The 16,976-nt window shown below is 49.8% G+C and overlaps 1 protein-coding gene across 3 annotated transcripts in view; it reads left to right on the top strand.

Annotated features, from left to right (window-relative positions):
- PDGFB (platelet derived growth factor subunit B) overlaps nucleotides 1-16,976 on the top strand; it is a 62,722-nt gene that overhangs the window by 21,020 nt on the left and 24,726 nt on the right. For 2 of the 3 annotated variants that reach the window (XR_008541827.2, XR_001712712.4), the window contains exon 8: nucleotides 8,277-16,976. This exon is cut by the window's right edge. The gene's annotated coding sequence lies outside the window, so the exon portion shown is untranslated. Of the gene's footprint in view, nucleotides 1-7,415; nucleotides 7,605-8,276 lie in introns of all 3 variants that reach the window. The other variant, XR_001712713.4, reaches the window with a different exon arrangement.

The raw sequence follows: 16,976 nt of genomic DNA, 5'->3' as shown, positions 1-16,976 counted from the left end.
GGGGAGGGAGTGCCCACTGTGGGGAACACTGAAGGAAGTCCCAGAGGGGATGTGGGATTTAGAAGGAAACAGTGGAAAGCCAGGCCTGCGGTCTGGTCTTGGCTTAGCCCTTAGCCAGCTGTGTGGCCTTGGGCAAGTCACAGACCCACTCTGGCCAGAGAGGATGAGGAAAGGTGCGTGGGCTCCAAGCTCCTGTGTTCTGTGCTTTCTCTTGCTCATGAAGACTTGGGTACCAGCCCATAAAAAAGAGGCTAAATGTATTCTAGGTCCCACCTGCAGCGTGGACTGGGGCTGAGAGGGACCCAGAAGCTAAAGATCTGGCTCATAAGGGCAATCTAAAACTAAAACCATTTTGCCACCTGAAGTAGTGAGCTCCCTGTCACTGGAAGTGTGTAAGCGAAAACTGGGGAACAATGTGGCTGAGGTTAGACTGAATAACATTTGGGCTCCCAGCAATTGATTGATCAATGGACTGATTCATTCCTTCACTCACTCACTTTCTTGAACCTCTGACATGTGCCTGTCACGGCCAGGAGATTTTATAGTCATTTGATTTGAATTCATCCTGGGGTTCCTAGCCCTGCCCTTGAGGAAGTAGAGTCTACCCATGGTGGTAGTGGGCCATGCACATCAGAGGGATCTGTTTACCTGGCAGCTCCTACCCCTGCCTGCCCAATCGTGACTGGGGCCTTCCCTTCTCCCCTAAATCCCCAGTGTTCTCAGTTTCCGGGGCACAGGAGAAGGATCTGGCTGGGAGGAGGAAGAGACAGCTCCACCAGGAGATGGACATCAGAAGTCAGCTGGAGAGCCCAGTGCGTGCAGCATCCTGGCAGCTACCAACAGCTGGTCTGTGCCATGGATTGCTGCAGGCACTTCCGAGGCCTGGGTGCCCATTTCCTGGGTGCCATCCCATACAGCAGCCCAGCAGAGTCTGTGGGCCTTCCAGGGGCCTGGTGGGCTTTTTCAAGGTCTTAATGTTGCCAGGCTAAAATGGCATTCTTCCAGAAACCCCTTTGCTGGAGAGAAAGCATTCTTTTCTTCATGCCTTTCCACTGCACTGTTGGCTGTAATACAGATGTGATGTCTGGTGCTCAAGCAGCCATGTTGAGCCATGAGGTGAAAGCCAAATGCTGAGGATTATGGAGCAAGATGGAAGGCAGGGTCCCCAATACCTGGGCTGCCTTGTTCAGGAGCTTTCACAGAAGAAAGAAACTTCTTTCTGTTTGAGCTACTCTGGTTTTGGGTTTTCTGTCCCTTGCAACTGAACCTAATCCTAATAGCCCCGTTTACTTTGGGAGAGAGAGAACATGGCTGCTGGGCTGGTCCTTTTCTCTCCTACCCTCCTCAGGCACTCAGCTTCACCTTGCGAACTCTTAGGAACTCTCCTCTGTTCACTCAGATCCTCATTTCCCCAAGGTGTCTTCTTGGTCCCGGCCCTCAGCCTTCAACCAGAGCGTGGAGCTGTAGCTTTCTTTGGACAGCAATCTTTGCTTTTGTAAAATAATAAAATGTGAAACATTTACTGCTACTAAAGTAAACTATCCGTGAGCTCCTAGTACACATAAGACCGTTTCTGAGGGATGAAGGAGATAACAGACAGGACAGTGACAGCACGCAGGCTTAGGGAGGGCACGCAGGCTTAGGGAGAGCATGCAGCTGCTGGTGGCTAGGTCCAAGCTCCACCCTTTCCTCCTCTGCTGACACCATGTCTGGTGTGTTTCCAGTATTTTAAAGTGTCAGCTCAGGAACCCCAGAACCCCAACACATGTCCATGTACTTGGGTGACAGCCTTGACCCGGCCACATTGTTACTGATGATCCTGGGGAAGTCCCTGCTTCTCCCCAATCTCAGAGGAGCTGTGACTCACCCCTATGCTGCCTTCAGGCATCCATGCAAGTGACACCCATCCTGTCCAACCTGCCCCTGCCCCAAGCCCCCCTTTCTCACTCTGCTCTGTTGATCTCTGTAGCATCTGGCCTCATCTGGCTCACTCCACGTGTATATCTCTCCTGATCTCCCTTCTCCACTCCCCATGGAAACTCCACCTGGAGTTACCTTGTTCACTACTCTGTCCTCAGAGCCTAGAACAGTGCCTCGTACCTAGTAGGCACTCGACAAGCCTGTCAAATGAAGCAACATACAAATCTGTTATTGGAGCAATCAAGTATGTTGGCTCCAAGTCACAGCCTGCCTGGCTGGTCTTCATCACACACACTATGGTGTGGCTGGAAAATGCAAGACTCTGAGTGTGTCACTACAGATAAAATATTTCAACTTCTTGGCAAGCTCCACACTTAGCACACCCTGTTCCTTGATTGGGAAATCCTGGAGGGTTGGGATCATGTTTAATTCACCTTCTAAGTCTATCTAGCCATTGTCTCTCTCCATGTCTATACTTCTTCATCTACCCACCTGTCCATTCACCTACCCGCCCACCCACCCATCTGCCCATACACCCACCCATCTGCCTATTTATCCTTCCATCCATCCATCCATCCATCCATCCATCCATCCATCCATCCACCCGCCCATCCACCCACCCATCTACCTATCCGTCCGTCCAACCATCCGTCTACCTTCCTACCTGTCCATCCATCCATCCATCTACCTGTCCACCTGTCCATCCATCCATCCATCCATCCATCCATGCATCCACCCATCCACCCATCCATCTACCTGTCCATCCATCCATCCATCCATCTGTCCATCCGTCTGTCCGTCTACCTGTCCACCTGTCCATCCATCCATCCATCCATCCATCCATCCATCCATCCACCTGTCCACCTGCCCATCTATCCATCCATCCATCCATCCATCCACCTGTCCATCCATCCATCCATCTATCCATTCATCCATCCATCCATCCATCCATCTACCTGTCCATCCATCCATCCATCCATCCATCCATCCATCCACCTGTCCATCCATCCATCCATCCATCCATCCATCCTCTTTCTTCCTCCCTTTTCTATTTTTCACCCTCACTTACTCCCAGGCTCTGTTGTTGTCACCTTGTTCTATTACCTCTAAGGAGGTTGGTGCCACAGAGGAGACAACACATCAGACCCCCATTGCTCACTCCTTCTGTGTGACCTTACGGAACTGTTGCACAGGTTAGAGACATGAGGATTGAGCACTGCCCCTGGCACATATTTGGCCTTTGGTCAATGTTAGGAGTTGTCATCTTTTTCCTCTCAGCATCCTGAAACTGGCTGATCACAGCATGGTGGACTAAAGATGGAAACAATGGAAAGAATGAACACAAAATCACAGAGGGATTAAGAGCTCAGCTGCAGTCAGTGTGTGCATGCATACTCAGGCACTGTCCCGTTATTCTGCTCAATTAAGTTGATGATACTTGTCATGTGGGGCAAGTGAGCCCCAGATTGGGGCTTACCCCAGGAAGGTTCTTGGCTTTGCTCAGGAAAGAATCCAAGAGTGAGCTGATAGGGGAAGAAAACATCTCTATTGAAGTGGAAGTGTTAACAGTTCTGAGACTGCTCCTGCAGAGCAGGGCTACTCCAAGGTCAGTATGCTGAGGGTAGCAGCTCAGGAGCAATTATGCAGTCATATTTATACCCACTTAATTATATGCAAATTAAGGGGCAAATTATGCAGAAATTTCTAGATAAAGGGCAGTAACTTCTGGGTCATGGGTCGTTGCCATGGAAAGAGGCATTAATGTCTGGATGTTGCCATGGCAATGGTAAAGTGACAAGGCACACTGATGGGTGTGTCTTATGGAAAGGTGCTTTTGCCTCTTCCCTGTTTTAGCTAGTCCTCAATCTGGTCCAGTGTCGAGTCTTGCCTCCTGCCTCACTTCCAGTCCTCCTGTTACAGATGAAGAAACAAGGGAAACAAGGGCTCAGCAAGGTTCACCCCCACCACCGGCTTCCCGTTACACAGTTATTTCTCCTGTAAATGTGGTAAACGACCAAGTCCACAGTCCCCCTGTGGGGAGATTCACCGCGCAGACTCCAGGTGTAACGTCAGGTCTTCCTTCATTGAAGGAGGTCTGGGTTTGCAAACTAACTCGGGTCTGGGACTGGGGGAGGGACTGCGTGCCTCTGTCCGGGGGACAGTGGGGGAGGGGGTCTCAAGTCAGACCCCTGTTTACCAAACCCAGGCCTTTCTGGTTGTAAAAGCCACAGGTCCTTGTAGGGTCCCATCCATTTTTGCCCTTGGGAACTTGTGATCCATTAGATCCACGAATCCCTTAGATCCACAAATCCCTGTTGGTCAGTCTGTTGGGACAGCGACCTGGTCCTGTGCCTGTTTTTTCTTTTTAAATTATTATTATTTTTTTTATTACACTTTAAGTTCTAGGGTACATGTGCACAACGTGCAGGTTTGTTACATAGGTACACATGTGCCATGTTGGTTTGCTGCACCCATCAACTCATCATTTACATTATGTATTTCTCCTAATGCTACCCCTCCCTCAGCCCCCCACCCCACGGCAGGTCCTGGTGAGTGATGTTCCCCACCCTGTGTCAAAGTGTTCTCATTGTTCAATTCCTACCTATGAGTGAGAACATGCAGTGTTTGGTTTTCTGTCCTTGTGATAGTTTGCTGAGAATGACGGTTTCCAGCTTCATCCATGTCCCTGCAAAGGACATGAACTCATCCTTTTTTATGGCTGCATAGTATTCCATAGTATATATGTGCCACATTTTCTTAATCCAGTCTAACATTGATGGACATTTGGGTTGGTTCCAAGTCTTTGCTATTGTGAATAGTGCCACAATAAACGTACGTGTGCACGTGTCTTTATAGTAGCATGATTTATAATCCTTTGGGTATATACCAGTAATGGGATCTCTGGGTCAAATGGTATTTCTAGTTTTGGATCCTTGAGGAATTGCCACACAGTCTTCCACAATGGTTGAACTAATTTACACTCCCACCAACCATGTAAAAGTGTTCCTATTTCTCCACATCCTCTCCAGCATCTGTTGTTTCCTGACTTTTTAATGATCACCATTCTAACTGGTGTGAGATGGTATCTCATTGTGATTTTGATTTGCAATTCTCTGATGACCAGTGATGATGAGCATTTTTTCATGTATCTGTGGGCTGCATAAATGTCTTCTTTGGAGAAGTGTCTGTTCATATCCTTTACCCATTTTTTGATGGAGTTGTTTGTTTTTTTTCCTGTAAATTTGCTTAAGTTCTTTGTAGATTCTGGATATTAGCCCTTTGTCAGATGGGTAGATTGCAAAAATTTTTTCCCATTCTGTAGTTTGCCTGTTCACTCTGATGGTAGTTTCTTTTGCTGTGCAGAAGCTCTTTAGTTTAATTAGATCCCATTTGTCTATTTTGGCTTTTGTTGCCGTTGCTTTTGGTGTTTTAGTCGTGAAGTCCTTGCCCATGCTTATGTCCTGAATGGTATTGCCTAGGTTTTCTTCTAGGGTTTTTAATGGTTTTAGGTTTAACATTTAAGACTATAATCCACCTTGAATTAATTTTTGTAAAAGGTGTAAGGAAGGGATCCAGTTTCAGCTTTCTACATATGGCTAGCCAGTTTTCCCAGCACCATTTATTAAATAGGGAATCCTTCCCCCTTTTCTTGTTTTTGTCAGGTTTGTCAAAGATCAGATGGTTGTAGATGTGTGGTGTTATTTCTGAGGCCTCTGTTCTGTTCCATTGGTCTATATCTCTGTTTTGGTACCAGTACCATGCTGTTTTGATTACTGTAGCCTTGTAGTATAGTTTGAAGTCAGGTAGCATGATGCCTCCAGCTTTGTTCTTTTGGCTTAGGATTGTCTTGGCAATGTGGGCTCTTTTTTGGTTCCATATGAACTTTAAAGTAGTTTTTTCCAATACTGTGAAGAAAGTCATTTGTAGCTTGATGGAGATGACACTGAATCTATAAATTACCTTGGGCAGTATGGCCATTTTCACGATAATGATTCTTCCTATCCATGAGCATGGAATGTTCTTCCATTTGTTTGTGTCCTCTTTTATTTTGTTGAGCAGTGGTTTGTAGTTCTCCTTGAAGATGTCCTTCACATCCCTTGTAAGTTGGATTCCTAAGGAATTGTGAATGGGAGTTCACTCATGATTTGGCTCTCTGTTTGTCTGTTATTAGTATATAGGAATGCTTGTGATTTTTGCACATTGATTTTGTATCCTGAGACTTTGCTGAAGTTGCTTATCAGCTTAAGGAGATTTTGGGCTAAGACAATGGGGTTTTCTAAATATACAATTATGTCATCTGCAAACAGGGACAATTTGACTTCCTCTTTTCCTAATTGAATACCCTTTATTTCTTTCTCTTGCCTGATTGCCCTGGCCAGAACTTTCAACACTATGTTGAATAGGAGTGGTGAGAGAGGGCATCCCTGTCTCGTGCCAGTTTTCAAAGGGAATGCTTCCAGTTTTTGCCCATTCAGTATGATATTGGCTGTGGGTTTGTCATAAATAGCTCTTACTATTTATTATTCATATTCTTATTATTTATATTTCACTAATCCCTGTTGGTCAGGCTGTTGGGACAGTGACCTGGTCCTGTGCCTGTTTTTTTTTGTTTGTTTGTTTGTTTTTGTTTTTTTTTTAGACAGAGTTCCATTCTTGTCACCCAGACTGGAGTGCAATGGTGCAATCTCAGCTCACTGCAACTTCTACCTCCTCGGTTCAAGCAATTCTCCTGTCTCAGCCTCCCAAAGTAGCTGGCGCCTGCCACCATGCCCAGCTAATTTTTTGTATGTTTAGTTGAGACAGGGTTTCACCATGTTGGTCAGGCTAGTCTCGAACTCCTAACCTCAGGTGATCACCCTCCTCGGCCTCCCAAAGTGCTAGGATTAAAGGCGTGAGCCACAGCACCCGGCCCTGTGCCTGTGACAGTGATGCACCACCACCACCCCTGGCAGTCACTGCTGCCTCGGGCTTCTGTCATCTCAGGTCTTGGTTTCCACTCCAGAAATCCAGAGGCAGGCCATTGGCCAGACACCTTCCCTGGACACTAAGACATTCCGAAGGGTGTTGGGCCCTCTGCAAGGTGGCTCGCCGTGTGGGTGTAGGGCCGGTACTTTGGGCCCTTGGGCATTGTGGTAAAGGGTCATCCATGCTCAGTCCACTCCTCTGGCTCTGTCATGCCTTGGCGTCTCTGTCATCTCCAGGTGGGGGCGGGGGCAACCTCTGCGTTGGCCTTCACCTCACCTGCCAGCCGACAAAGCAGCGATAGAAACAATCAGGGCCGCCCCCCCCCCGTTGATGAAGTTGGCACCTTGGATGCAGGGCCCCCTGTTGGTGGAGCAACATGGATACATTCAGCCCCATCCAAAGCTGCATTCGCTCTTCCTTGACGTATGTCCTCAGAACCCACTCACACATCTCCCCCAGATGTCTGATGATAGGAAATGACATTCTACACAGGCTTTGGTTTGAGATTGCTATTTAATCTTGCCCCTCAGGGCCTCCTGCCACCTGACTCCAGCTGAAGACTCTGAGGATGGGGGCCACATGAGGGTGATTACAGGGTCCCTTCTTCGGCAGGACCAGCTGCATCAGACAGCGAAGAGGAGCTGCTCAGCTGGCAAGGGGATTTGGCGAGGAGTGAGGGTTCAGGGTGTTCCAATCAGCCAGAATCCTCCCTAGAGCTGGTGAGGCCATGGCATTGCTCATGATGTAATTCACCATTCTGTAGGCTCGAATTTTGAGTTTCATTTTTGGCTGCCTCAGTCTTACCACAGTGAGAATTAGGAAACATTTTTACTGCAGTTATAGAAGTCCTTCGTTTTCTTTCTTCCCTTATTTTTTATTTTTTATTTTTTTGTTTTTAAGACAGGTTCTTGCTCTGTCACTCAGGCTGGAGTGCAGTGGTGTGATCAAAGCTCACTGCAGTCTCAATTTCCCCGACTCAAGCCATTCTCCCGCCTCAGCCTCCCAAGTAGCTAGGACTACAGGTGCACACACCATGCCTGGCTGATATATATATTTTTAAACTTTTTAGTAGAAAAAAGTAAAAACGGGGTCTTTACTTAGTAGAGACGGGGGTCTCACTATGTTGCCCAGGCTGGTCTCGAACTCCTGAGCAAAAGTGATCCTCCTGCCTCGGCCTCCCAAAGTACCGGGATTACAGGCATGAGGTACTGCACCTGGCCTAGAAGTCCTCAGTTTTTGATCTGGGTCTTGAGCCAAGAATTTAGGAATTTAGGAGACGGGCTTCTGCATCTCTAACAGTGCAGTGCTGTAGAGCCCATTCAGTCTAATTCCTCATTCCTTTCATTCTTTTCTAAGGCAATGAATTCTCAATGAAGCTTTGTTTTCAACAGGCTCTTCCTTCCCGGTGACTCCAGGTGGCAAATCTGACATTCTGCTTCCCCTGCATGCCATGGCTTCCAGATCTGAGCCCTTATGATGTGCTGAATTTTTACTGACTTCAGCCCCAAGCAGTCCAGATAACCAATTCCAGCTTCTCCGAGCTTCCTCCAACATCCACTGCCTGTAACCACTCCTGACACCAACTTCTATATAAGGCAAGGTTCTTAGTTGCAGGTAACAGAAACCAGCTCCGGTTAACTTATAAAGAAACGGATGTTCAAAGAATGGATATTGAAAAGGATATTCAAAGAATTCCAGGTGACTCATGCATTGCTGAGCAGGCTTGGAGACCTGGGTTTGTGGTATGCAAACAGGATCAATCCTCTCCAATGCAGCCTGAGGTCAGTGCTCTGAACACCTGTTTGACACTGCAGCCCCTGTGACTGGCACCTTCCAACTGAATACCCAGCACTGGGCACTGTGGCTCCACAGCTCAGCCAGGGAGACGCTCTGCTTCTTTGCAGCACTCATTTTGTTGTTCAGTCTTGAGTTGTTGTGCCTGATTGGTGAGCCTCACAGACTTCAGCTGTGTCTGAGAAAGGGCGTAGTGGGGATTTTTAGTTTCTAGGCGGGCGGGCGGGGGGTGGTCCCTGGGTCCACAGCCTACAAGGTGCGGTTCAGACGGTGTGTGGTCAAAACAACAAAACGTAAGTGGAATGTCTGTTTCATTCTGTACCACGTTTCTTCCATTTCTTCCAGCTGAGCACAGGATGAGGCTGCCTGCCCAGATAGCTGTCCCTTCTGACTTAGGATCTCTTTGGCTGTACATTTAAGGATGAAGAAGTGTGTAGCTGTTTTACCTATGACTGGATTCCCAGATCCTAGCTCAGTTGCGGACACACCATGGGCACTCACTTCATGTTGTTAGGTGATGGAACATGTCTTGTGGGGACAGGACTAAGGGTGAGACACCTGCCCCAGGTGCAAAGGTTAAAGGGGCACCAAAAATTCTCAGTGATCAAAATAAGTCATCATTTCATGCAATATGTATATATTTTTTGAGGCAGAGTCGCACTCTGTCACCCAAGCTGGAGTGCAGTAGCGTGATGTCAGCTCACTGCAACCTTCGCCTCCTGGGTTCAAGTGATTCTTGTGCTTCAGCTGCCTGAGTAGCTGGGACCACAGGCACATGCCACCACACCTGGCTAATTTTTGTATTTTTAGGACAGACGGGGTTTTGCCATGTTGGCCAGGCTGGTCTCAAACTCCTGACCTCAAGTGATCTGCCTGCTTCAGCCCCCTGAAGTGCTGGAATTACAGGCGTGAGCCACCACGCTCAGCCTCATGCAGTATTTTAAGAAATCAAAATTAATGCAAACAAGTTCACCACGAGCCAGTCCAGGAGTGGTGGCTCATGCCTGTAATCCCAGCACTTTGGGAGGCCGAGGTGGGCAGATACTTGAGGTCAGGAGTTTGAGACCAGTCTGGCCAACATGGTGAAACCCCGTCTCTACTAAAAACACAAAAATTAGCCAGACATGGTGGCGGGCGCTTGTAATCCCAGCTACTTGAGAGGCTGAGGCAGGAGAATCGCTTGAACCTGGGAGGTGGAGGTTGCAGTGAGCTAAGATTGCACCACTGCACTCAAGCCTGGGTGAGCGAGACTCCAACTCAAAAAAAAAAAAAAAAAAAAAAAAGAAAGAAAGAAAAAAAATTTACCATGAGCCAAAATTTCAAAATTTCACTTCAAGACAGGAGTTGAAACGAGCACTTACACAATGCCTCGCTCGCCTCACTCTAATCTTGGCTTTGTCAGATCCTGTCTTGTTTTAAAATGTTGTGCTCCGGGTAGGGGCCTGGCTTGCCTCACCACAGCCCAGGCCCTGCTGACCCAGCTCCATGTTCACTGTCCTTTCTTCTTCCTTCTGTGGCCTTGGTTTTGGGTCCTCACTCTCTTTTGACCAAACCATTGAGAAACTCCTCTGGGGTTCCCTCTCCTCACCCCGGACTATCCCACCATGAGCCACGTCACTCTCTGCTGCCCCCTTAGGCTTCTTGACGCAGAGTAGTCAAGCCGCTCCCTTGCTCATAACCTTCCATGACTTCTGACCCCAGGCGAGGCTCACACTCACCAACAAGGCATGCAAAACCCTCTGTGGTCAGCCCAGGGAGGCTTCTTCCTCCCAAGCCTCCCCACCTGTCACCTGCCCTCCTCCTCCATATCCAGGCCGTGCCTTTCTCCACATCTGTACTTCACTGACTATCTTCAAAGTCAACCTCAAATTCACTAGAAAACCGCCCCTGGAGGAATGTAAAATGGTATAGCCACTGTGGAAAACAGCAGGGTGGTTCCCCAGAAACATTCACACAGAATTACGATATGACCCAGCAATCCCACTTCTGGGTAGATACCCCAAAGAACTTAAAACAGGGTCTCGAAGAAATATTTGCACACCCAGGTTCACAGTGGAATGATTCACAATAGCCAAAAGGTGGAAGCATGGCCGGGCACGGTGGTTCACGCCTGTGATCCCAGCACTTTGCGAGGTTGAGGCAGGCGGATCACCTGAGTTCAGGAGTTCGAGAGTTGGCCAGCCAACTCTCTGTTGTTCAGCCTGGCCAACAGAGTGAAACCCTGTCTCCACTAAAAATACAAAAATTAGCCGGGCGTGGTGGCGGGCACCTGTAATTCCAGCTACTCGAGAGGCTGAGGCAGGAGAACCACTTGAACTTGGGAGGTGGAGGTTGCAGCGAGCCAAGATCGCGCCACTGCACTCCAGCCTGGGTGACAGAGCGATAGTCCATTTTTGTATTCTAGAAAGAAATACCAGAGGCTGGGCAATTTATAAAGATGAGGTTTCATTGGCTCACAGTTCTGCAGGCCGTACCAGCATGGCGCCAGCGTCTGCTCCTGGTGAGGCCTTACAGACGTTACAATCACGGTGGAAGGCAAAGGCGGAGCAGGCATGTCGCATGGTGAGAGCAGGAGCATGAGAGAGTGGGGGGCGGGGGTGCCACAGACTTTAAAAAATTTTTTTTTTCTTTTGAGACGGAGGCTTGCTCTGTCACCCAGTCTTGCTGTGTTGCCCAGGCTGGAGTGCAGTGGCGCGATCTCGGCTCACTGTAATCTCCACCTCCTGGGTTCACACCATTCTCCTGCCTTAGCCTCCCTAGTAGCTGGGACTACAGGCGCCTGCCACTATGTCCGGCTACTTTCTTGTGTATTTTTAGTAGAGACGGGGATTCACCGTGTTAGCCAGGATGGTCTCGATCTCCTGATCTTGTGATCCGCCCACCTCGGCCTCCCAAAGTGCTGAGAGTACAGGCGTGAACCACCATGCCCGGCGGGTGCCACTGACTTTTAAACAACCAAATCTTGTGCAAACTCGATCATCACCAAGGGGATGGTGCTAAACCATTCATGAGGGATCGGCCCCCATGACCCAAACACCTCCCGCCAGACCCCGCCTCCAACACTGGGGATTACATTTCTTTCATTCTTTTTTTTTTTTTGAGGTGGAGTCTCCCTCTTGTTGCCCCGGCTAGAGTGCAATGGCACGATCTCGGCTCACTGCAACCTCTGCATCCTGGGTTCAAGCAATTCTCCTTGCCTCAGCCTCCTAAGTAGCTGGGATTACAGGTGCCTGCCACCATGCCTGGCTAATTTTTGTATTTTTAGTAGAGATGGGGTTTCACCATGTTGGCCAGGCAGGTCTCGAACTCCTGACCTCAAGTGATCCGCCTGCCTCGGCCTCCCAAAGTGCTGGGATTAAAGGCATGAGCCACCACACCCAGCCTACATTTCCACATGATTTTAGAGGGAACAAACATCCAAACTATATCAACGTACAATGGAATATTATTTAACCTTCAAAAGGAAGGAAATCCTGGGATATGCTGCAACATGGAAGAACCTTAAGGACATTCTGCTAAGTGAAAGAAGCCATTCACAAAAGTGCCAGTGCTGTATGATTCCATCATATGATATAATTAGAGTAGTCAAAATTATAGAGACAAAAAGTAGAATGGTGGTTGCCAGAGGCTGGGAGGGGGAATTGCGGAGTTAGCGTTTAATGGATACAAAGAGTTTCAGTTTTACAAAATGAAAATAGTTCTGGAGACAATGGGGGCGATGGTCACGCAACATTATGAATGTACTTAATACTACGAACTGTACACTTAAAACAGTTACAATGGTACATTTTTTTTTTTTTTTTTAGACAGAGTCTCCCTCTGTCGCCCAGGCTGGAGTGCAGTGGCCCAATCTCGACTCACTGTAACCTCCGTCTCCCGGGTTCAAGCAATATTTCTGCCTCAGCCTCCCGAGTAGCTGGGACTACAGGCACACGCCACCACCCATCTAATTTTTGTATTTTTCATAGAGACAGGGTTTCACCATATTGGCTAGGCTGGTCTCGAACTCCTGACCTTGTGATCTGCCTGCCTCAGCCTCCCAAAGTGCTGGGATTACAGGCATGAGTCACTGCACCTGGCTTACAATGGTAAATTTTTTGTTATGTGTATTTTAACACAGTAAGTGCAGGCACGGTGGCTCACGTCTGTAATCCCTGCATTTTGGGAGGCCGAGGCAGGCAGATCACTTGAGTTTAGGAGTTCAAGACCAGCCAGGGCAACATGGCGAAACCCCGTCTCTACTAAAAATACAAAAATGAGCTGGGCATCGTGGCGGGCACCTGTAGTCCCAGCTACTCGGGAGGCTGAGGCAGGAGAACTGCTTGAACCTGGAAGGTGGAGGTTGCAGTGAGCCGAGATCATGTCACTGCACTCCAGCCTGGGCAATAGAGTGAGACGCTGTCTCAAACAAACAAACAAACAAAAATACAATAAAAAATTGGGGAAAGAAATAAGAAAAAAAAAAAAAACCTGCTCCTGCAGCTCTTCTGGCCAGAAGTGAGGTTTTTCTTCTCTGAATGCATTCAAACATTCTACCCAAGATCTCCTTGAATTAGGAAGGCACTGGGTGCCAAAGTCTGTCTTTGAGGTCAGGATCTGCGCCTGTGCCTCCTAAGGCCTGCCTTGGTGCCTGGGGCCTGCAGACGCTGGACGGATGAAGGAACCAATGGCAGGGGCTCAGCCCATAGCTCTGGCTAAAGCTCTCCAGTGCACAGAGGCCACATGGAGCTCCGCATGGTGCAGTCACCTGTCAGCACCTGGGCACTCAAGTACCCTGACCTGCACACTCAGAGCCAAGAGACGGCAGGTGCAGGTGAGGCAGATGTAACTGACACCCGGCAGCAGCCCCGTGCATTTGAGGCCTCTGGTGACCTGCGGGCAGCAGAGTGGTGAGGAACCCAGGTTTGGGTCTAGGTGCCAGCTCTGCTGTTTGCTAGCTTTGTCTCCTTGTCTGCTAAATTGGCAGAGAATCGCCTCAGCTTTATGAGATTGTGTGAGGATCAAATGGGACTATGCCTGGGAACTGCTTCCTGTGGCAATTTTTGGGAGGGCAGACCCTGCCCAGCAGCCATCCCTCTTTATTTCTCTTGCTAAACAGAGCCCTGGTCTGCTTATGGAACCAGCTGAAATGCTGCGATCTCAGTGCCAGAGGCTGGTCTCATCAGTCCTGGGCATCTGATTCTCCTGGACCGATGGTGGGTCTGAGTGTGGCCATATAACGGCACTCTGGCTAATGAGACATGAGAGGAAGTCTGTGGGGTGTGCAGGGAGGGTGACAGTGGGGACTCATCCTCATCAGAAGACAGAGACTTCCAGGGAGACAGCCCTTTCCTTGTTTCCCTTCTTCCTGCCTTGAATGCAGATGTGACAGTTGGCGGGTCAGCAGCCATTCTGTAGTAATGAGATGATAAGGATGACAAAGAGATTGCAGGAAATCCAGCCCTGCCATCATCAAGGCAAGCGTTACTGCCTCCTGATTTCTTGTTATGGAAGAAAGATTAACGCCTATTTTTCTTCCCTAAACCACTATAAATTGGATTTTTCTTTGACCTGACACCAAACACATTCCTATAGAATTCACTGCCACACAGCTGAGTAAATGTTTGCTTTTACCTGGCTTTTACAACTCTCTGAGCTTCCCCATCTAGAAGATGAAAGTAGGGTGGGTGAGGTGGTTCACGCCTGTAATCCCAGCACTTTGGGAGGCTGAGGCAGGTGGATCATTTGAGACCAGGAGTTCGAGACCAGCCTGGCCAACATGGTGAAACCCTGTCTCTACTAAAAATACAAAAATTAGCCAGGCATGGTGGCACACGCTTGTAATCCCAGCTACTCAGGAGGCCGAAGCAGGAGAATCACTTGAACCCGGGAGGCAGAGGTTGCAGTGAGCCGAGATTGCACCACTGCACTCCAGCCTGGGCAAGAGAGTGAGACTCTTGTCTCAAAAAAAAAAAAAAAAAAAGAAAGAAAGAAAATGAAGGCAGAGACATCTGTCCCCATAGACCATTGTGAGGATTGAAGGAGCTAGGGGCTGTGAAATTACTCTGTGGACGGTGAAGGCTTCAGCTGAGGAGGACTAATGTGGCCTTTCTCCCGGAGACCAGGGCTTCCTTGAGTGAGGATGAAATAAACTGTAGCCAGAGAGAAGAAGCAACAGGCATGTTTCGGAGCAGAGTCCCGGGCCCAGCTGTCGAGCAGGCCTCACTGCTCCCTCACCTGTTTCTGGGACAGGAGACATGGTTTGAGGGCAGCATGATGGTTGGTTAAGTGCTCGAACTCTGGAGCCCAGCTGTCTCTGCTCCTCCTTAAGCAAGGCCACAGACTGCGTATCCCCTCCTCGGACCCCCACAGCTGCCCACGTGCCCTCATCCCCTCATCAGAGCACTTGTCCCCACCCTAGGTTGTCATTGCCTGTTTGCCTTGTGCTCCCTGAGACAGGGACTGAGGGTGTCCTCTTCACCCTCACACCTGGCACAGTGAACTTGACCTTGAAGCTGGCCAGACTGCGGCAGGGAAGTGAGTATGGCCAGGGCAGGAGGCAGGACAGGCAGGACCATGTCGTGGGAGAAGGGTGGGGCAGGCTGGGGACATGAGGGTGCAGGGGTGAGGGGTCAGATAGTGGCGACTTTGAGTGCGTGAGAGAGGAGGGGCTCGGTGCCCTGGGTTCTGGCAGGATGGCAAGACCACCTCTCCTCTCCTGAGAATCAGGCAGTGACTTGGAAGCTGGTTTGGGAGATTGGAGGAGTGACAGCAGGACCATGATCCTGTGGGATGGTACCTGCTATGTACCAAGTCTTGTGTTCGTTCTGGGGATGCAGCTGTGCCCCAGACAAGGATACTGTCCATAGAAACTCACAGCCTAGCGGCGGAAGAGGGCAACGGAGTGGATGGAGGAATATACCCCTCACACTGAGGTTCAAAGCTGGTAGGTGCCGAAGGGCACTCACTGCAGACCTACTGTGCACCAGCACTACTGAGTCAGGATCTCCGTTCTCTGGGAGCTCAGCTGCAGGGAACAACACTGTGTGTGCATGTTTGCACCCCCTCTCTGTGGGTCTGTGGTGAGTGGCCAGTGTGTGTTCGTGTGTGTACAGCTGTCTGTGGGTGTGGCTGGGAGCTTTTGCACCTGTGAGTATGTCTGTGTTTTGCTGGTAGTATTTTGTGTGTGTGTGTGTGTGTGTGTGTGTGTGTGTGTGTGTAGGAAGGGAGCAGGCATCTGCAGCAGAAGCTGAGGTCTCAGGTCTTGGGGGGCTTCTCCCACACACCTGCCCCTTGGCCATGGGGTAGGGTGGGGTGCCCCAAACGCCCTGATACTTTGTGGGAAGAAGGCTGGGCACAGCGGGAATGTTTGGTTTCCTGGGTGAAGGCGGAGCTGGCCGTCTTCCCATGACAGATGTAGGAATGTTTCTGCTATTCAAGGCGGAAGCAGGGGTGTGGGGGCCGCCTGAGGCCTGCCCCAGCCCTGCTCCAGGCCACCTGTCTATGGCCTGGGAAGCAGCTGGGCACTGCTAGGGAGAAGCTTCCAGACCCAGGGCTGACCCTACTCTCCAAGCCCCATCTCCCCAGGAGGCTCAGGTCAGGCCCAATTCACCTCCCTCCCAGCCCCCCAGGACAGGAGAGGAGAATGGAGTCCAGGGTTCAGCCCAGAAGAGGACTCCCATGAGGAGGGGGCTTTGAGGAAATGGGGACATTGGGCTTCTTTCCCTGGCAGCTGAGTGGGGGGCAGCAACAGGGGAACAGCGGGGAAGCATCCTTAGAGGTCCCCCCATCAGTAAGCCCAGCTGCAGACAGCCTCAGGGTACCCTCATTTTCTTTTCTGAGTCCTGGTATAATAGAGCTTCAGAAGAGTCAGCAATGGCAAATTCCTCAAATGGGGAAACTGAGGCAGGGGTGGGGTGCTGACTTGGCCAGGTCGCCCCACCCCCAGCAGTCCTGACCCCAGACCCCCAGCTCTCCCAGCGCACCTGCCGCTCACTCCATGGAGGTTATGGCCCGGGTGGGGTACAGGTAACATGACCACCAAAATCAGCGGTGACCTGGCCTCCACCCTCTGGAAGCTAGCTCTCCAGAACCCCCAGCCCCTCCCTGGGTTTCAAATCCTGCCTTGCCCCTTCCAGGCTTCCATCTGTGAAGCCAAGTGACTCTTCCCACTCTGTCTACACAGCCTTCCCAGGGGTTGCATGTAAAGAACCAGGTGAAGGTTGGGCATAGTGGCTCATCCTTCAGTCCCAGCACTTTGGGAGGCCAAGGCTGGTGGATTGCTTGAGGCCAGGAGTCTGAGACAAGCCTGGGCAACA

This window comes from Pan troglodytes, chromosome 23 (genome assembly GCF_028858775.2).
Source record: "Pan troglodytes isolate AG18354 chromosome 23, NHGRI_mPanTro3-v2.0_pri, whole genome shotgun sequence".
NCBI classification, from domain to species: Eukaryota; Metazoa; Chordata; class Mammalia; order Primates; family Hominidae; genus Pan; species Pan troglodytes.
This window is presented reverse-complemented; position numbering and strand designations above follow the sequence as displayed.